Below are 21,097 nucleotides of genomic sequence, written 5' to 3' on the forward strand. Positions count from 1 at the left end.
CTGCCTTCCCTCTTCCTACTACAGGGGACTCTGGGGTTCCTGGCTCTGACCTCTGCTTCCCTGCCCACTTCCTCCAGAGTTCCAGCCATCATTGAGCCAGCCAGGGGACCCTTAAGCCCCTAAGCCCCTTCTGAGCAGACAACTAACTACGGCTTGAGGACAATGGGTTGCTTTAACCAGAAGACTCAACATCATCTATGAGAAACTAAGGTGGTTAGTGGGGAAACAACTAGGAAAAAAGCAAAGGAAGCCAGGGGTGGCGGCCCAGGCCTTTAATCCCAGCACTCAGGAGGCAGAGGCAGGAGGATCTCTGTGAGTCTGATGCCAACCTATATAACAAGTTCCAGGAAAAACAAGGCCACACAGTGAGACCCTGTCTCAAAAATAAATACATAAGTAATAAAAAAAAACTCAAAAGAACCTTCAAATCTGTCTTGTCCTTCCTCTGATGCCATATCTCTCCCAGAGATGGGCAGCTGCCCAGAACATGGTGGATGCAGTCGTGGCTAGTCCTGAGGCCTGTAGTCCCCAACACTGTGGTAGAGCACAGGCTTCGGGGCAGAAGTCCTGTCTTGAAGTCTCTGTACTTAGAATGAAGAATTTGCTCATAGAATGTGATCAACTGTATATACCTCTATGGATCCCTAAATGGTCTCACTGGCCCCAAGAAAGACTCAAAAATACCTGTGGGCTTTGGCCAGATCAAGATTTGAATCCCACATGTGCCTTTTGCTGGCTGAGCACCAGGTATGCCCTGGGCATGTTATTTAGCCTCCTCTAACACGGCAGGGATTGTAGTCTGTGTCCCTGGGTAGTGGTGGCAAGGATTAAGAGTCAGAAGCCCCAGGAAGCTCAGCACCGCACCTGATGCGAAGCAGAAGCCGGTAATTGACAGCTGCGATTTCCAAGTCTCTGACAGCCCCAGGCTTTCTAATCCTCCCTAGCCCCAAATCGGTCACCTGAAGTGGCTCTGCAGACTCTTACTTTAGCTTTAGACCTACAATCTCAAGGAAGGCAGAGCGGCAAGGTGGAGAGAGTGAGAGGGAACAGAGGAGGAAGGAGGAGAGAAGAGTGAGGTAGAAAAGGAAGGTGATTTCTCAGAAGCTGACAAGAGAGGATAAATCCTCTCCCCTCACCCCTTTCCTGGGCCTTCCCAAGGCAAGGATCACAAGGACCCAGTCTGCAGGGAAGCACAGGCCTGCCAATGGGGTATCATTGGCTCTCCACACTGCTGCAGAAGCCTTCTCCCCGCCCACTGGAGCACACAGAGTGGCAGCCACAGCCAGGCTGGTAATAAAACAACCTGCCAGGTCAGCCACACAGGTACTGCTGGCTCACTCTGGCCCCAAGGACCTCTTTCTTTTCTTTTTAGAGATTTGTCTGTATGGGTATATGCCTCCCTGTATGTGCGCCTACCATGTGTTTGCCTGGTGGCCAATAAAGCCAGAAGAGGGTGCTGAATCTCTGGGGAATAGAGTTACAGCTAGGAGCCACCCACTGGGTGCTGGGAAGGGAACCTGGGTCCTCGGCAAGTCCAGCGAGCACTCTCACCGGCTGATTTGTCTCTCCAGTTCCTGAGCCCTCTTCCTTGATGCTGACCATCCCAGCTGAACCCTGACCTCTGTCTAGGGCCCTCTCTAGGCATCTACATGCCCTAAACTGCTTCTGAGATGGAAGCTGCAGCTGGTGAAAACAGGAGTCACAGAGAAGGTATCCCAATTGCCACTGGCGCTTTGGGGCGTCACTTCTCTCTTAGCCTAAGTTTTCCCTCCCCGGGTCAAGGAGGAAACAGCAAGAATCATGTCTGGGGCTTCCCCAACTTTGAGCCTGGTAACACTTCACAGGCAAAGCCTCTATGTAAGGGAGAAGAGGCCCTCCTGGGAGAAGAGTGGGCTGGGCTGGGCTCTGTGGAGGAGCAACGGATGTGGCAATGGCCAAGGGTTATTATGATGATGAAGGTTATGATTAAAAATCACAACAACAAACCCTTAAGCAATTCACAAAGAGCTTTCTCATTATCTCCTGGGATTTGGAATCTGCCAGGCTTGGTCTAGACGATTCTAGACCAATTCTAGACTCTAGAAGATAATTTTTCACATCTGAAATGTAGCAAGGTTAAATATTTTTCTCAGCTACTCAGGGCAGAAAAAGAGGGAGCCCCAGAGGAAGTAATAACTGAATGCCTACTGTGCAGCACCCCAATTAATGTGCTCATATCTTCATCCTGATCACTCTTGTCTCTATAACATACTGTAGGAACTGATGTCCTCATTTCATAGGTGAAAAAACTAAGACCGAGAAAAACATAACTGACCTACCCTACCTAAGGCTCATGGCCACTCTGTTCAGAGCCTAAATTTGGATCTGAGCTTGAGGACTCTAAGGCCTATGCTCTTTCCTGTCTTCTGTCTACTGTAGATTGAGTAGTGACACCCACCCTTTCCCATCTTGTCTAAGCAGAACCTCAGAATATGACCTTATTTGGAAATAGGGTCTTTGCAGATAGATTAGTTCAATTAAAATGAGAATGCAGGGGATTAGGAAAGGAGCTGCAGACAGGGAGGAAGTCGGTGGTGACAGAGACAGACCGGGCAGCACATCCAAGGCACCACAGCTGGCCTTCTCCAGAAGTCAGTGAGGAACAGGGAGACTTCCAGAAGCAGAGGGTACCACCTGGATGATTGTGGATGGTGGGCTTCCCGCCTCCAGAACCGAGAGAATATAGATCTGTGGCTGTGAGCTCCCTGGTCTGGGGCCTCAGGAAGGTAACACACTGTAGCAGAGTCTACAGGTCTGGATTCCAGGAGCCCACTCTCCAGTTAAGACAATCTTGAAGTCCAAGAGAAGTCTCTCTCTCTCTCTCTCTCTCTCTCTCTCTCTCTCTCTCTCTCTCTCTCTCTCTCTCTCTCACACACACACACACACACACACACACACACACACACACACACAGGCACACACAGCTGGCTCCCCTTGAGTTTATCAGGCTGGACCCTGACCCGATCCTGATCAACAATCCTCCTCCTCTCTCCAAAGTCAGCATCTCCCACCGCCTGGAGAGCTGCTTTTGAAATGCAAATCCTTCCTGGTCTCTTTCCCAATCCCCCCACCCCAGCAAGACGAGGCCACGCTTTTCTACAGATCTGGAGCCATTCTGCCTCTCCGATTCTGCAATCACTCACTCTGTCCCTACCACGTGAAACTCTCTGGGATAAAAAGCCACACTGCTTTTGCACACACTGGCCCAACTACCACAAGACTGTGTCTAACACAAACACCATCTCTTCGTCTCCTCTAGGCAGCCACCTCCCCACCTCGCACGCCGTCCTTGTGCTCCGGCAGCTTTGGTGTCTGCTGTCACCCCAGGCGGTGTGTGAACCCGGCTGTATTCGGTTTTCTTTCTATAGGCCCAGGCCCCACACTTAGGCATTCAAGGAGGTTGACCCAAACTGCGGTAGCCATAACAGTAATAACAGCTAACATTTACCAAATGTGTGCCCACATTGTGCTGAGCGTTCCATATGTGTTTTCTCCTCTCCTTCTCAAAGCCACCCCGTGAAACAGAGACTTCTATTGGTTCGTTTTACAGGTGAAGAGTATAAGGCAAAGCCTGGAGGACTCCGGCACCAGTGTCCGTGACCGTATCAGCCCCTCCTTAGCTGATTCAGTATCAACTACGGTTTGGAAATATTAAATGCAAAATTCCAGAAACCACAGCCCATACATTTTAAGTTGTAGACCGCTCTGAGTAGCACGATAAAGCCTTTTTTTTCTCTTAAGACATGAATCACTCTTCGTCCCATGTGTCTGTCTGTTCCCTACCAGTTAGTCACACACATACACACACACACACACCCGCCATCTCAGTTATCAGGCCAACTGTTGCACTGGGATCCCGTCTCGTGCATTCAATCCTTATTTCACACAACAGTGGCCCCAATGTATAACAATAGTGACACTGGCAATGGAGATGTACCGGAGAAGCCACACGGCATTTCCTTTAAGTGAGAAGATGACAATTCTCAGCTCAATAGGAAGAAAATATAGAATGTACAGGGTTCACACTAGTCACGCTTTTCAACATCCCCTAGGGCGTCTTGGGCCAAACCCTCACTTGGTCAGGAAGGACTGCTACCCTAAGACCATTCATCCCCACACCTTCACTAGACGGCAGAAGACTCACGCAAAGGAGAGACAGTGATGTGTCCAGTCACACCCTGCACCTTTAGAAACCTCATTCATTGCTCTTCCTCTGCAGGGTATCATAGGATCCTACTCCAGGAGGACACAGAACACAAGCTAGGCTGTGTCTCCCAAGAGCTTCCCCTCACCTTCCCCAGGCAGAGCCAGCACAGCTTGGGACACACAGTGAGAGTCAGGAGACACAGAAGGAAAAAGACGAACCTGTCTGAGAACAATCCGTATCCTGCTCGGATAGTACAACACCTAAACTTAAGGAGAAGCTTAAGAAAGGTCATTATTTAATATCATCTCCTATTTTAGAAATTAGTTCATTTGACAGACTTATTAAACAAAAGTCAAAAGCCAGAGACTATGTGGGACACTAGGAAGATTAACAAGCCAGTCCCTGCCCAGATGGCACTCACAATCTAGTGGAGGGAGACAAACAAACCATTAACAAATTCAAGCCCTAGGAGAGACAGGGGCTCTAAGAATGGAGGAAGGGGCTGGGCGGTGGTGGCGCACGCCTTTAATCCCAGCACTCGGGAGGCAGAGGCAGGCGGATCTCTGGGAGTTCGAGGCCAGCCTGGTCTACAAAGAAACCCTGTCTCGAAAAAAAAAAATGGAGGAAGGAAAATACTCGCCTAACCTAGGGATCTGGCAAAGTCCCACCCCTCCCCCAAAAAGACAGAGGACCCGTGTGCTAGTCAGAGGGACCTGCATGCACAAAATGCCAGCCAAAGTCAAGGGGGCAAGGACTGGATTTTACCTGCCTTTTTGTAAGTCACTGTAAGATTTGGGGAAACAAGCAGAATGGGGAAAAGCTGCAGGGTGAGATCTTGCTTTGGGCAGCAAAGGCGTCATTGTCTAAGATCCTAAGGAAGATCCAGAGCTTGAAGTTAGAACCCCTAGTCTACTAAAATAGGCTTCAGGGCTAAGCCAGGAACGTGCAGGAGGACTGAAGAAAGGAGGGGCTTTGCCCTTGTTTCAACCTAGAAGTTCCTGGTTCCTTTCTTGAGCAGCAGAGCAGGTCAGAAGAATTTGCATTTGTTAAAACACAGATTGCTAGGCCCCGTCCTTGTCCTTGGATTTTCGTGTTGTGTAGGTCTACCACGAGGCTCCAAATTTGCATTTCTAAGAAGCTGGTAACCCTGCTGCAGGTGGTAAGCTGACCACGCCGGGGTCTAGTGCAATAGGCTCTCGTGAGGAGAGTGGCAGATAGTGAATAGGGAAGACAGCCAGGCTCTCTGGGGGGAAGAAGGGTGAATTCCTGGCAGGCAAGATGTCTCAGTGGGTAAAGGCATTTCCTACCAAGCCTGACGACCTGAGTTCAATCCCTGAGGCCCACATAGTAAAAGGAGAGAACTGAATCTTAAAAGTTATCCTCTGACCTTTGCCCCCTCCATATATATAAAATGTAACAATTTTTTTAAGAACAGTGAATTCCTAAATCTTTCCAGTAGTAATGAGACCAGCCTAGCACTCTGAGAAAAGTCCAGCCTCAACCCCCCAACCCTGAGCCCTCCTCCAGCCATCTAACCAGAGAAACTGAGGCTCAGGAAGTTGAGTCTTTAAGAGAAAAGAAATCTAATACAAATCAACACAAAAAGCGTTTGACTATTGTCAAAAGTGAACTCTGAACCACGCTGCAGTGTTTGTGAACGGCAGCCCCAGCACCGTCTCCTGAGATGTGTATTCGGGGAAGGAGACATGGACCCCAGCTTTCCCTGCCTCTGCTGCCTTTGGCAGGAAAACAGTGTAAGAGTCGCAGAAATCTGCCTTTGCCCCCCACCCCCATCACCATCCTCTTATCTTCCTTTTACACTCCCAGCTCCCCCCTTTCCACTCCAGATCCTGCACACTTATCCTTGTACACACGCCAAGCAGCAAGGAGGAGGGGAGTTACCAAGAAGAGCCAGGAGAAGGTTTGAGCGAGCTTGCAGGCCCTTCTCTTTCCTTCCCTCTGGAAGACTGCTTCTCTAGATCCTTGTCAAACCCAACCTACCTACATACATTTCAGTACCAGTTGCTGAAACCGGCGAAGCCAGTGCCCAAATCCCCAAACTTCCTTTTCACCTTGTTTTTCAAATATGGGGGTGGTGGTTCTATTCCAGTTAGCAGCAAAATGGCACTTCTCTTACAGCCCCACATGCAAGCTCACCAATACACAAACAGACACACACACATAAAAACAAATATACCAGAACTGATCAAAACAGATGCACATATAAATGCAGAATTATCTTATCACAGGGAGAAGGCACACAGACTGGACATGCATGCAGTGCCCAGTACATGGGGGGAAAGGTACAGACACATCTCTCTAAGTACAGAGGCCTCCTGAGAGGGGATTCCTTGGAATGGGGCGCTGGCCCTTTAAGACAGTGATCAGTCTTACTAGTCCTTTTAGGGTACCTAGGCTACTGCTCTGCCCAGTAAGAGGGTGAGGGTGTAAGTATAGCTGACCAAGCTGGGCTGCCTCTGGTCCTAGGTGATGGTTCTTGTCACAAGGAAACGGATCTCAGAGCCCGCTGGGTCACTAGCCGAGAGGTCGCTGTTGCTATCAGCACCCCACACCCACGCTAGCACACACCCACTCCTTCACACCCAATCACCCACCCCACCCCTCACAAGCACACACCCGGGAGTCAGGCAGGCCACGCCCTCCGCTCCAGCTCAACCGAGAACCAGGCTCTGCTGTCAGTAGGGCTCTCTCCAGTACCCCGGGCGTGGCTGCCCACCTGCCAGCAGGGAGTCTCCACTCAGCTAGGATGCCCCCATCGCGGCTGACACCCACTTCCCCGGCTAGTGCGGGGCTCCGGGCGACGCCAGCGCCTCGGCCGCCGCCCCCACCCCCTTCCTCCCGGCAGTGCGGAGACAAAGCCGAGCACACGCACACAGGGGCTACGCGGGTGCACACCCGCCCTCACACGCGCGCACACACATACAAACACGGGGAGTCACACTGGCGCGCACACAGCGAAATACACACACACACACACGCCATAGGCTTCAGCCACAAGCGAAGCCATTGGTACAGACACACACCCTCATCCAGATGTACACACTGCTACACATTGGGACACACCCTCTCCGGGCACATACGCGGATAAGCACAAGCAGACACATAGACCCTCACTCAGATTAGCACACCACCCGGCCCCAAGGCGCACACCCTTACACAGATGCACACGCGCGTACACGCCAAACAACCACTTGTACCGATCCACAGATACACGCGTGTTCACACTCAACGCACACCCCGAGACCGGGACCCCGACACACGTACCCGCAAAAACACGAATCAAAGCTCGCGGCTCTGGCCACGCACGTCCTCCAGTACTCGAGGCTCGGGACGCAGCCGACAGCCTGCGCGGTCTCCGCGCCCTGGCGGCGCGGCTTCCGGGAGCAGTCTGTCTGTCTGTCTCTCGATCCTTGCGTTCAGTGGCCGCCCTGGCGGGCTCCGAGGCGCTCAGAAGCTGCGCAGAAATGCCCAGCTCGTTCGCTCTCTCCTTCGCTCCCTCCCACAGCGCTCAGCCCCCTCCCCGCCCGCTCCGCACACCCCCTCTCCCCCTCTGCCCCGCCCCGGCGGCTCCCTGGGAGGAGGCGGCTGCGAACCCGGCCGGACAGCGGCCGAAGGGCGTGCGAGCCGCGAGCGCAACCCACTGGCCCCGAGAGCCCAGCTACCCCGGAGCCCCCGCGTACGGTCCCAGGGAGGGGCGCTTGGAGGGGGGGTGCGCCTCACGAGCCCACGACGCTTGCCTCCCCACGTGGGCCAGGCGCCCACCTGAGCCTCTGTTGAGCTCAGAGGCCCGGGCGAGCAGCGGGACCTGGAGGAGGAGACACCACACCGAGCCTTCTCTACTTCCAGGTCCCAGCCCGGTAGGCTTGCCCCTACTCCACCTCCTCCAGAATCGCCGCCGGCACCAAGCCCGCTCAGCTTTCAGGCCGGTGGCCTGAGCTAACCTGGTGGCCCAGCAGCTCCACCAGGTCTCCTTTCCCTCTGGCGAGGACCTGGCCGACGCCCACCAACCCCCAGCCTCCCTCCTATTGTTCAGACGGCCGAAGCTGCTAAGGGCCGTGCAGCTCTTTCCAGCCAGTCTCAGGTGACAGCCCCTTTGCACTCTCTGGGAGCTCAGAAAGGGCCGAGCCCCTGGTCCTGGGACCCTGGGACCCTAGGACCCACAGATCCAAGCATGTCCAAAGTAAAGCGCTTTCCTAAATTAGGATTATATCCTCCCTGGCCCTTAGCGGACTCCTGCCAAAAGTCCTGCTTCGAACACACTTAAAGCCAAACATAGGAAAGGGCAACTAACCAGAACAGTGAAGGGAAGCTAGCACCCGAGAAGGTAGAGCATCTACCAGTGCCCCTGGACATAGACAGGAAACCGAGGGAATTCCTGCGCTTGGATTCTCACCACAAGACCTCAGTAAGGCCAGGAGCCCTGAGCCTCCTTTATTAGATTGTGAAGGGAAGAAACGAGAAAGAAGTAAATGTGAGACCTTACAGCGTTTTACTATAAGTCAGGCCGCAGATGACAACACGAGCAAAGACGCCTAAATGCAAACACCTTCACCGCCTCGCCTCACTTGGCCCTAACCAAGAGGCAGCTGTGATCCACGTAGGTCTGCCCCAGGTAGCACAGCGTCAAAGCCAAGGCCAGGAATTCTGGTTCTTTGCTGTACTCCCACCCAACTCCCCTCCCGCATCAGTACAGGCTGCTAAGAGCAGACTGGAAGCCAACAGCTGACTGGATAAATCCAGAGGGGGGAGGCACAGCGTGGACCTCCAAGGACACTGATAAACTACAGAAACCAAAGTGCCCAACACAGGACTGAGCAGAGCTTGCCCAGTTTTCCTCCACAGCAAGGCTCAAAAAGTCCAGGATGCAAATTAAGTTTATCACAGGGACTAACAACTCGCTTATTAGAAACACTTATGTTCCAGGCCTTGTTTTAAGAGTCAACCTAGGGGCTGGAGAGATGGCTCAGTGGTTAAGAGCATTGCCTGCTTGTCCAAAGGTCCTGAGTTCAATTCCCGGCAACCACATGGTGGCTCACAACCATCTGGAATGAGGTCTGGTGCCCTCTTCTGGACTGCAGACATACACACAGACAAAATATTGTATACATAATAAATAAATAAATATTTTAAAAAAAAAGAGTCAACCTAGTCAGGCAATGGTGGCACATGCCTTTAATCCCAGCACTCAGGAGGCAGAGGCAGGCGGGTCTCTGTAAACTCAAGGCCAGCGTGGTCTACAAAGTGAGTTCCAGGACAGCCAGGGCTACACAGAGAAACCCTGTCTCTAAAAAACAAAATAAAATAAAACAAAGCAAGTCATACTTGCATTAACTCATGTGATCTCTAGAGTTACACCAGAGAGTAGAAATTACCGCAAAATCACTACATTAGCTGAAAAGTGGCAGAGCCAGGATCTGAACCCTGGAAACTGACTTTGAACTCCCAGACTTGACTATCAGGCCAGCCCAGATTACGGATTACGAGGTGAAGGTAACTGAACTATCCAGTCAGCGTCCACCATCACAGGACTCTGCTTACCGTGTTTCCTGTCTCCCTGCATTTGCCTGGTACCCAGCTCAGACCCTGATTCAGAGACCTAATTTATTATAGGACTATTTGACGGCACGGGTGTGGTTCCTCTGCTCTCTGCTCTGGGAGAGGGCTTTTATCAGTGGGTTTAGGTGAAGCTGAGGAGATAGGAACTGCTAATCAGATTTGCTGCTTCCAACAGGAAGGACACACACACACACACACACACACACACACAGAATGTACTGTGGAAACCAGTAGAAGATTCCAGAAGGCCTCAACAGCTTAAAGACTGAGCCCAAACTAACAAAATGAGCTTCCACTCAGAATAAGTATAAAGTCCTGTCCTTAGGTTCATACCACAGTTGTCTGAGAAAACGTTCTATGCCCACGCTGTCTGTAGCCACTAGCTCCCCGTGGCTACTGAGCAGTTGAGATGTGGCTGGTGGCTAAGGAACCTAACGGCCATGTGAGGGGCTGGTAACTAGAGAGTGTCTCCATGAGATCCAAGTGCACAAAACACAGTATAGAAGAATCTAGATTAAGAACAGTTTCCAAGATTTTTACTTGACCTTCAGCTCAGTGATGCAGTTGGGGAGTGGGGGAGGACAAGATATGACTGTATTCTATCAACTGAAACCAGCAGCAAAGCAGTTTTGTCTCTTGTCCTAGAGAGATCCTAGCTAGGCCCCAGGACTTAGCTCTAGGCCCCACATCTGAAAGAAACACTGTCACGCTGACAAATGTCTACAGGAGGGGACCAGAAGGTTGAGGACCCGAACATCACATGATATAATGTTCTGTAAATGGCCTGGAAAAGGGTGTGGTGGCTCTCTCCAGCCATCTGTAGGCTGACACCCAGAAAGGGGATGTGATCTGTTCCCTATTACTTCGTTTATGTCTACTAAGCAAGACCAACTATCTGTGTACATGAACCCTCAGGGTTCCTCTGAAGGAAGATCTGCACTTAGTCCACCCAAGACCTGGGTCAGATGAAGCATTGCTTACTGATTGTCTGACTGACCGAGTTTGAAGGAGTTACATTCGGCTTCCATGGATAGACATCCAGGAGGACGAGTACTGCTCACCATAAAGATCTCTGTAGAGCTGGGGATGCAGTTCAGTGGGTAGAGCACCTGTCTAGCGTTGGGGGAAGCCCTGAGCTCTGTTCTCCAGCACTGGGGGAAGAGAAAGGCCAAGAAAGAAACAAAAACCCTCTCTAGTATTTAGAGCTAACCCAAATTTGGTAGGGGTCACTTTGACCAACTTCCTGTCAATACCCTACTCAAAGACCACATCTTCACTGAGAGGCAAGATAGGTGGAAACAAGCCAGTTCTAATAGTAGGGAAAGTCTAGATCAGGGCCATCCTGCTAGACCATCATGGGTGGTCGGCGCTGCCCTGGCTGGACCACAGCAGGACCATAGAACTCACCTCTGATGGGGGCACTACCACACCAGAAAAAGTTCACAGGAAGAGGCTAGAGTCAGGGGGGATCCGTTTGGGAGATTGCAGTAGCCCAGGAAATCAGGTGTGACCTGAAAGGAGACCTGGGCTGGAGTTAGGACCTGCGTTCCTGTAATTCTGCCTCTGTCACTAGCCTATTGTTTGCCTGTGGATGACTGCTCTCCCAGGTTTCAGTCTTTCCAAGCACAGCATTCGGAGTGATCCCATGGCCCCTCCTACCTCTGGATCCTTTGAACCGGGAGACAGGGAACGAAAGGTTACTAGGATAGCATAGAAGAAGAGCTGTATAATTGTCAAAGTAACAACTCAGTATCGTTATTATCATTTCAAAGAAGCCGCAATAGGGTTTGGTGACCGAGCTTGTTGGGGACACCAGAGAAGAGATGGAGACGATGAGGAACAAGGGCCGCCGAGCTTTCCAAAGGGTCAGCAAACAAAACCCTCCCCCTCCCCCACCAGATCTTCAAATCTTGTGCTGTGTGCTTGGTCACCTCCTGGGTGGCTTCCTCATTCCGGGGAGCCACACCCCATTCTTGACTAAAGGAATCCACCAGCTGACTCTGTCCTCTGTTCTTCCTTCACTTTGGAGGATTGAACCCCGCGGTGTTGCACGTCAGAGCACACAGTCTACCCCCAACTACTCCCCGACCTCTTTTCACCAGTGAGCCTTCCTTGGGTTGTTCCTTACATAATCAGCACCATTATCTTGTTTGGAAATAACCAACATTATTGAGCCCTTGGTGCATGCTAGGCACCTGCATAATTTTCTCATCCTGGGAGATAGCTCTAATTATTATCTCCATTTTATAGAAGAGGACGCCGTGGCTTGCAGAAATTCTAAATCTTCTGCAGCCTCTTGGTCTGTCAGCTCTGAAGCCTGTGATTTCAAGGCTGCACTCCTGAAGAGACCCAACACTCTGCTGAGTGTTTTAAAACTAACTAAGGAGAACAAGACAAGATCCCCAGTTCTCAGCAGGGAAAAGGGATGCTCAGAGGGTAAGTGCAGCCTTTGGACCAGTTGGCCAAGCTGTCTGTGGTATGGTGGGTGCTCGTCCTCCTCTCGGCTCTTTATTCTGCACTTCCCTCTTCCTCCTAGAAGGAAATTGCCTGGCCAACCTAAGGGAAGGACTGTCTATCTTTTTCCTGGGGGAAGGGAAAGCTCACTGGAAGGCGAAAGTTATTTCCGCTTCCCTTCTCCGAGTCACACACCCTGCCTGGCCCAGGGCCCGCTGGTGACGGTGTGGCAGGCTCACGAGGTGAGTCATGTGGTCCTGACCTGTCAGAGTCACCTAAGCACAAGGTGCTAAACTCAGTTTAGAGAGGTGGAAAGTAGGGCAGTGTTGTCATCCTCGAGAGAACGGTCCACCTCACCCACCCCGGGGCGCCATGTAAGCAAGCCATCAGGGGCCGAGGGTGCCTGTGACAAAGGAGGGCGTATTCCCACCCTTCAGAGAGGATAAGAGAAAGGACAAACTTAGACTGACATCCTTTGGATCTGTTAGTATTTGAGTCTAGGAAATCCCACTGTGGGTACCAAAATGGTAGATGTTCAAGTCCTTTATATAAAACGACATAGAATTTGCATAAACCATACACGACTTCGAGGTTATTTACAATACTCAACACAATGTAAGTTGTATGTAGACAATTGTTATACTACGATGCTTCGTGGTGATGTTTTGTTTGTGCTCTAACAAATAAAGCTTGTCTGAGGATCAGAGCGTGGAGCCAGCCACTAGATAGCCATAGAAGCCAGGCAGTGGTGGCACACACCTTTAATCCCAGCAGAGGCAGACAGATCTCTGTGAGTTCAGGCCTCCCTGGGCTACACTAGATTGATGGAATCTCAAAGAGAAATAGCCAGGTGGTGGTGGCTCACACCTTTAATCCCAGTTCTTGGGAGTCACACTTGGGAGTCTTTAATCTCAACACTAGAGAGGTGGAGATAGGAAGGGATATGGCTGGGCAGAGAGAGGAATACAGGGCAGGAGGAGACAGGAGCTGAAGGCTGTAGCCTCCTGTACAGATGGCGCTCCAGAACAGCGAGGGCTACAAACAAACAAAAAGTATTTTTAAATTTGTTTTTGATTTATCTAATGTGTACGAGTGTTTTTGACTACATATATGTATGTATACCATGTGTGTGCTTGGTGCCCATACAGGTCAGAAGAGAACATCCAGGTGCCCTGGAACTGGAGTTACATACAGTTGTGAGCCACCCTGTGGGTGCTGGGGATCAAACCTGGGTCCTCTGCAAGAGCAACAAGTGTTCTTCACCTCTAAGCCATCTCTCCAGCTCCCTTTTCCTGAGACTTTTAATCTGTGGTTGGCTGACTGCACATGCAGACCCCACCAATCTGAGGGGCTGACTGTATACATTTACAAAGGCCTGTGTGACTTGTGTCAGGATTCTCTCAGAAGAACTGAGAGTGGACTGGCGTCTGGAACAGAAAGTCCAGCACACACAAAAGGAAAGAGGCTGAGCAGCACACGTTCGCATCATATACATATATATATATATATATATATATATATATATATGGATTCCATCCAGCAGGCAGTGGAGACCCGATACATACACACTATGGCCTTAGAGGACAGAGTTTGAATCCAGACTCTACCACCTCGCAGCTATTTGGCCTGGTTCCTCAGCCCCTATGATCCAAGTATTGCTCTTCCTCATTTGCCCTTCCTCTTTGCCAGTGAGAGGATTGCTGAAATGATCCAGGGAGCTGCCCTGGGGCTTGAGCACCCTTCAGGAGGAGTGCACTTCCCCAGCCCATGTCACATGACCACAGGAATTTCTTTGGCCAGCGAAATAGCAACTGGAAAGGTGAAGGCCAATGCGTGTTTGAGTGTAAAGTCTCACTCCTAATTCTTTCTGCCCGCGGGAACCGTGCATCTTGTATAGGAACTGTGCCTGGATTTTGCATCCAGGAATGAAAAGATACACAGAGAGCTAACGATGACCTACAGCTGCCTCCCACTGCTGCTGATGTGGATTCAAAGAAGAAAACTGCTGTAAGCCACTGAAGGTTTGGGGATGCTTGCTATCATATATCATAAGCTGGCAAATGCTGACAGGTATATCCCCTAACAATGTGGGTGGTTTTAGAAGGATCGACCTCAAAGTATTATTGCAAGTATCAAATAAGATTAGCACATGAAAAATGTATAACCGTTTCATCAGCGCTTCCTAATATAAAATGAGCACTCTGGCTGCTAGGCCAACACTTAGGAAGCAAATGCAGGCAGATTTGGAGGTGGAGGCCAATCTGGGCTCCATAGTAAGACAGACCCTATCTCAAAAAACAAAACAGGGCAGGGGCAAGGTGGCTCAGCCAGCAAAGCTCTTGCTGCACAAGACTGATAATCCTAAATTCTGTCTGCAGAACATACAAAAAGACACGTGTGGTGATTATCTGTGATCTCACATTCCTGCAGGGAAATGGGTCATCTGTGATGTCACACTCCTGCAGGGAAACGGGAGGCAGAGAAAGAAGAATCGCCTAGGAGCCTGAGGGCCAGCTAGCCCAGAAGACTGCTAGGCTGGAGCACACAGCTAGCTCAGGGGACAGAGTGGCAGACGCTGCCTCAACAAGGTGAAAGGGGAGAAGATTCTCTTGAGAATTGTCCCCTGAAGCTGGGCAGTGGCGGCAGACCTTTAATCCCAACACTCGGGAGGCAGAAGCAGGCTAATCTCTGTAAATTCAAGGACAGCCTGGTCTACAAGAGCTAGTTCCGGGACAGGCTCCAAAGTTTATAAAGAACAACCAAAAAGAAAAAGAAGAGAAAATTGTCCCTTGACCTCCATGTGTGTGTTTGTGCACATGTATGTGCATACAAACAAACACACATACAAATTAAAGAAAATAAAATAGTGATTCTGCCCCCCACATAAGTTTGATGAATACCAGAAATGGTATTTGCAAAAGAGAAGGGTGTGTTGAGTAGTGTCACCCCCAGATTTAAATCCCCTTTAAAATTAAAGTCATTAACTTCATCGGAAATAGGGTTGAAGTTAGACACAGTGACTCACACTTGGGATCTCAGTACTTGAGGGGACGGAGCAAGAGCACGGTGGTAGACAACACGGTGAATTTCAGGCCAGCCTGGGCTACAAAGCGAGGCCCCCCCCCCCCCAGAGCAAAACAGAAATAGGGGTTTACAGATGCAATTAGGTAAGGATTTCATGAATAGCTTGACCCAATTTGGGCATGGCAGTGTGGACATGTCCCAACACTCATCAGGCTGAGGCAGGGGAACTGCTAGTTTGAGGCCCGTTGGAGGTCAGCAGAGCTGCGAGATGTGCGATTTCTCACTGTCCTAACAACAACAAACAAACAAAACATCTGGGTTTAGAGTGGACCTCAAAACACCAAGCCCAAAACCAAGGACACATGAAGACACTCAGACGACAATGGGAAGATGGAGGCCACACTCAAGAGACATAGCTACAGACAAACCAAGGAACGCCAAGATGGTGGCCACCATCAGAAGCCAGGAGAGAGGCAAGAGGTGCTTCCTCCTTCAGAGTCCCTCAAAGAACCAACACTGCTGACCACCTGGACTGTGGGAAAATAAATTTCAATTGTTCTAAGTCATCAAGTTGGTACTAATTTGTTATGTCAGCCCTGGAAAACTAGTGCAGATGGATTATTTTAAAAATAATTTTGAACAATTGGTTATTCATCTGGAAAAAAACAAAACTGGCTTCCTGCCTTGTAGCGTGAACATAACTCTCGGTTGTACTAAACACCTAAATTTGGAAAGTAAAACTTTAAACTTTTTAGACATATCAGGAAAATTGTGGCTGGAGAGATGGCTGGGTGGCTGAGTATGTAGTGAGCTTACAGAGCACCAAAGTTCAGCTCCCAATACCTCTGTCAAGCAGCTCATACCCAGCATGAGGCTGGGGTCTCTAGCGCCCACCTCTGGACCTTAAAGGCAGCTGCACTCAAGAGCGGACATCCATGAACAGACACAGACACACACACACACCTTTTAAATGGAGTAACAGTACATTATCTTCAGGACACCAAGATGAGTAAAACATTATTTTCAACAAGACACCAACACAATTACAAATTATATCAGTCTTCATTCTTTACAGACACAGACTAACAGGGCGTGTGTGGGTAGGAGAGATAGTTCCTGTATTTCTCATTTCCAATGAAGTGTAATGGGGCACATGTCCCAGGATTTGAGAGGTGTAGACAGGAAGATCAGAAGCTGGGTGCCAACAATGTGTGTGCTATATAGCAAGGTCCAGACCAGCATAAGCTCCAGAATGAGGGCTTATTTCAAAGACCATAAAGGAGGGGCAGGGGCAGTGAGACAGCTTAGCAAGGGCCTTAAGACCTAAGTTCAATCTCTGGACCCCATATGGTAGAAGGAGAAGCAGCTCCTGCAAGTTAACCTTGATATCCACATGTGTCGTGTCATGTGAACATGTATGCACTCACACATGCAAATGCAATACCAGATTCAATTCTTTTGAACTATATAGTCAGCTACACTAAAGGCAGAAATTCTATGTATCAAAAGAGGGAATGAGACAGAAAGTCAAGCCACTAGCTGAAGGCAAATTGGATCAGCCGTGCTTTTGGTTGACAAAGGACAAGAATCTAAAATGTACAGAGAATTCCTAATAATTGATATTAAGCAAATGGACAAAGAATATGAACAAGAAATTCATGGAAGCAGAAATATGGATGTCCAATGAGCCCTTCCACCCACTAGTTACAGACCTGAGGCAGTCTCTGTGGGAGCGGAAAACGTTCTCTGACATGGCTATTCTGCTCCTGGACTGGAAACTCGGGCAGGACTGGAGCCGGGACTCATGGTAGGACATGTACCAGCATGTGTGAGGCCCTGGGCTCTGTTCCCGGCACTACTAGCAACAAATGAACAACCAAACAGCAAACCTTCTCTCCGTTCTATACCTTGGCATCCTGATCAGCGCATACACAGCACAGGTCCAGCAAGGAACCTTTCAAATGCAAGAGAAAATCCCAGCTCTGTAGCTTGGGGCTTGTGGCTGTCTGTAGTGCAGCTCCACATCTCCATTCCTACCACTTCCTGTGTGTGTGTGTGTGTGTGTGCATTTGTGCGCATGTGCATGGCACTAGGAACCAAACCCAAGGCTTCATGCAAACATTCCAGCCCAGCCCCCGGAATCTACTACTCTTAAACATATCCTTATCTTCCTCATCCCTATACAAGCCTACCCCTGTTCCACTACCATTGACAGCAGTGTCCATGGTTCTAATATCCTTTTCTAGGGGTTGTGTTCAGTGGTAGAACAATTGCCTCGTGCATCTCAAGTCCTAGATTTGATCGTTAGCACCAATTTAATATTTTAAAAATGAAAAGACACTTTTCCCTTTTGTTGCATGGAGGAGGGGTCCCTTTGTTTCATCCCACCCCACATTGGGTGCCAAACTGTAACAGGAACAAGCGGGCCTGCTTTTGCTTCCGTCTGCCTGGATAGCTTACACCCAAAATAATCACACAGAAATTGTATTCATTTAAATACTGCCTAGCCCATTAGTTCTAGCCTTTTATTGGCTAACTCGCACATCTTGATTCAGCCCATTTCTAATAATCTGTATGTCAACATGAGGTCATGGCTTACCAGGAAAGATTCAGCATGTCTGATCTGGCAGCTCCATGGCGGCTCTCTGTCTGCCCTTCTTCCCAGAATACAGTTCTGTTTCCTTCGCCTACCTAAGTTCTGCCCTATCAAAAGGCCAAAGCAGTTTCTTTATTCAACCAATGAAAGCAACACATAAACAAAAGGACCTCCTACACCACCTTTTTCTGGGCTGAGTATATAGCCCAGAATAGGACATGTTCAGTGTTTGAAAGCACAGGGCTGGAGAGATGGCCCCGCAGTTAAGTGCACTTACTGCCCTTATAGAGGACCTGGGTTCAGTTCCCAGCACCCACTAACAGCTTATAACTGTCTATAACTCCAGCTTCAGGGATCCTCTTGTCCTTTGTGGGCACATATATGCACACAGGTGAAACACCCACACACATAAGAATAGGGAAACCCTTTAAGAGTTCTACTTAATAGCCAGGCAGTGGTGACACATGCCTTTAATCCCAGCACTTGGGAGACAGAGGCAGGTAGATCTCTGTGAGTTCAAGGCCAGCCTGGTCTACAAGAGCTAGTTCCAGAACAAGATCCAAACTACAGAGAAACCCTGTCTTGAACCCCCCCCCCCCAAACAACAACAACAAGTTTCTGCTTAACTTACAGAAAAGGTAAATTTCCCCTTTTCTAGTAAGGACCCCCTTTTCTTAGGGAGCCCTACTTTTCATTCACACATAGACCCTGTGAATTCTAGCAGACATAGACCCTGTGAATTCTCCAGGCCACTGCAATTCAGTCAAAGGACTTAAACTGCCCAACGCCTCTGTCTTCTACACTTTCTGGTTAAAGTAACAGGGAATCTGGTCTAGTTTCCTCTGGTCTCATAATTCCTGGGGTTTGTTGTTGTTGTTGTTGTTTGAGAAAGGGTCTAAGTATGCAGCCCCAGCTAATCTGGAGTTCACTGTCTAAACCACGCAGGCCTGAAACTCACGGACATTCATCTACCTGTGCCTCCCACCTGCTAGGATTAAGGGCGTGTGTCACCATGCCTGGTTGTCCTATAATCAAGTAAGAACCTCTTTTAGGGAACCTGGAACTTTTTTACTTTCCCTTCTCTGTACCACGGACCCAGCAGTGCCTTCCTCCAAACACTCAGTGTTTACTGACTGCCTCTTAGAGGCTTGCTTTGTATTCTGCTCTAGAGATGTGGAGCTGGATAGGACACCACCCCTAGCTGAACCACTGGATGGATAGAAATGCTCTCTGGGCTATACCCAGTTTAATCAAAAAAAAAAAAAAAATAAAGCAGAAGAAAATGAGACATAAGATTTGAAATTGCCAGTCATGCCTTCCAGACTTCCTACAGACAGTCTGGTTGTAGTTTTGTCTACATGTTTACCTCCAGCCAAACTGAGCTGTTTGTGGTCCTGGAACAACCCAAGCTGTCCCCACTTGCATGTGTCACCAGGGTGTGTGCTGTGTACTCTCCCACGTCTCTTTCTGTTTCTCTCCCATCCAGGCCTTCTTTGTTCTGTCTCCTTTCTCCTTCTTTTGTGTGTGTGTGTGTGTGTTGATGCACATATGTTTGTTCCTTTCTCCTCGTGTGTGTTGTTGCACATTTATGTACATGTGTTTGGTCCTTTTTCCTCGTGTGTGTGTGTTGATACACATATATGTACATGTGTTTGGTCCTTTTTCCTCGTGTGTGTGTGTGGATGCACATTTATGTACATGTGTTTGGAGACCAGAGGACAACCTCAGGTGTTGTTCCTCAGGTATCCCTCACCCCTTTTTTGAGACAGGGTCTCTCATGGTCATGGGCTGGAACACACAGAGTCTTCTAGGCCAGCGTGCCCAAGGATCTGCTTGTCTCGGCTTTCCCAGAGCTGGGATTATCAGTGTGTACTGCACTTGACATTTTTACAGATGACCTGGGATCAAACTCTGGTCCTCATACTTGTCAGCCTAGTGCTTTGCCATCTGGACCATGTCCTCAACCCCCATCTCTCACACTTTTGTTAGTTAGTTTGTTTTCCAAGACAGGGTTTCTCTGTGTAACAGTTCTAGCTGTCCTGGAACTCACTCAACTCGAGGTTGGCCTCGAACTCACAGAGATCCACCTGCCTCTGCCTACCGAGTGCTGGGATTAAAGGTATGCGCCATCACCACTTGGCCTTCCCCACACTTTTTGAAACAGAAACTTTCGTAGCTTAGGCTGGCCTCAGACTCATAATGTAGCCAAGGATGGGCTTAAATTCCTAATCCTCCTTCCTCTACCTCCTAAATTCTGTACACCACCACACCTGGCTTTGGGACTTTCATCTTACCCGTCCCTCTTTCTTGCTCTCCATTCTTTTCTTTTTCCTCTAGGCTCCTCCTCTGCCATCCCACCTTCCTTCCTAATTTTTCTGACTCTTTTCCTTTCTCCACTCCACCAGGGACCTGTCAGTGACATCCACGGTCACTCAGAGTCTCTTTCTGTGGGGACAAAAGATAGAACAAGACAAATCTAAGTCTAACAGCTGCTAGACCTCATTACAAGAAGCCTCAGAGTGGGTAGGGAAGGCGAGGAGGAATGTTGAAGGGGGGAGGGGATCCCAGCAACAGAGAGGAGGCTGCCTAGCGACTGCTGGCGAATCCTCGGAGCATCCACAGAGAGTATGCCAGTCACAGACTTCCAACCCACCCGCTCCTCCCTTTCCTCTCTCTGATCAAAGAATTAGGGGGGGAATCATATTGCAAAAATTCTTGATAGTCTTCTATCCCACCTCTGTAATTCTGCATTGAGAAACTGAGGCAGAGAGAAGGGAAGCCTCTGGTTAATGTCATCCAGAAAGTGGCTCGGCAGGGACTGGACTCCAAGCCTCCTGCCGCTCCTTTCTGTTTGGTTTAATTGTTTGCTTGTGGGTTTTTGGTGTGTGTGTGTGTGTGTGTGTGTGTGTGTGTGTGTGTATGTTCTCAAGGTCAGGGGACACCTTTGGGGCGGTCTCCCCTGTCACTTTGTTCTGAGGCAGAGTCTTTCTTGCTTCTGCTCCTTCAGTGAGCTCTCCAGGATAGCTCTCAGAGCAGAAATTCTGTCTCTCCCTGGTCTCGCTGTAGCAGCCGGGGGATTAGAGGTGTGCACTTCCACACCTGTCTTTTCACGTGGGTCCTGGGGGTCCAAACTCGAGTAGGTAGGCTTGCTCAGCAGGTGACTGGCCCTCTTGGGGGGGACTTTGAGAGGGGTATCATCATGTGACACAGGCTAGCCTCAAACTCACAATATTTCTGCCTTCACCTGCCAAGTGCGAGGA

General features: G+C 49.6%; 1 protein-coding gene across 2 annotated transcripts in view; it reads right to left on the minus strand.

Moving 5' to 3' along the window:
* Epb41l1 (erythrocyte membrane protein band 4.1 like 1) overlaps positions 1–7,691 on the minus strand; it is a 120,643-nt gene extending 112,952 nt beyond the window's left edge. For both annotated transcript variants that reach the window (XM_050151148.1, XM_050151149.1), the window contains exon 1: positions 7,472–7,691. The gene's annotated coding sequence lies outside the window, so the exon portion shown is untranslated. The remainder of the gene's footprint in view (positions 1–7,471) is intronic.
* Positions 7,692–21,097: the final 13,406 nt, after the last annotated feature.

The sequence above is a fragment of the Alexandromys fortis genome, unplaced genomic scaffold, assembly GCF_014885135.2.
Source record: "Alexandromys fortis isolate MF-2015 unplaced genomic scaffold, M_Fortis_MF-2015_v1.1 scaffold_27, whole genome shotgun sequence".
Taxonomy (NCBI): domain Eukaryota; kingdom Metazoa; phylum Chordata; class Mammalia; order Rodentia; family Cricetidae; genus Alexandromys; species Alexandromys fortis.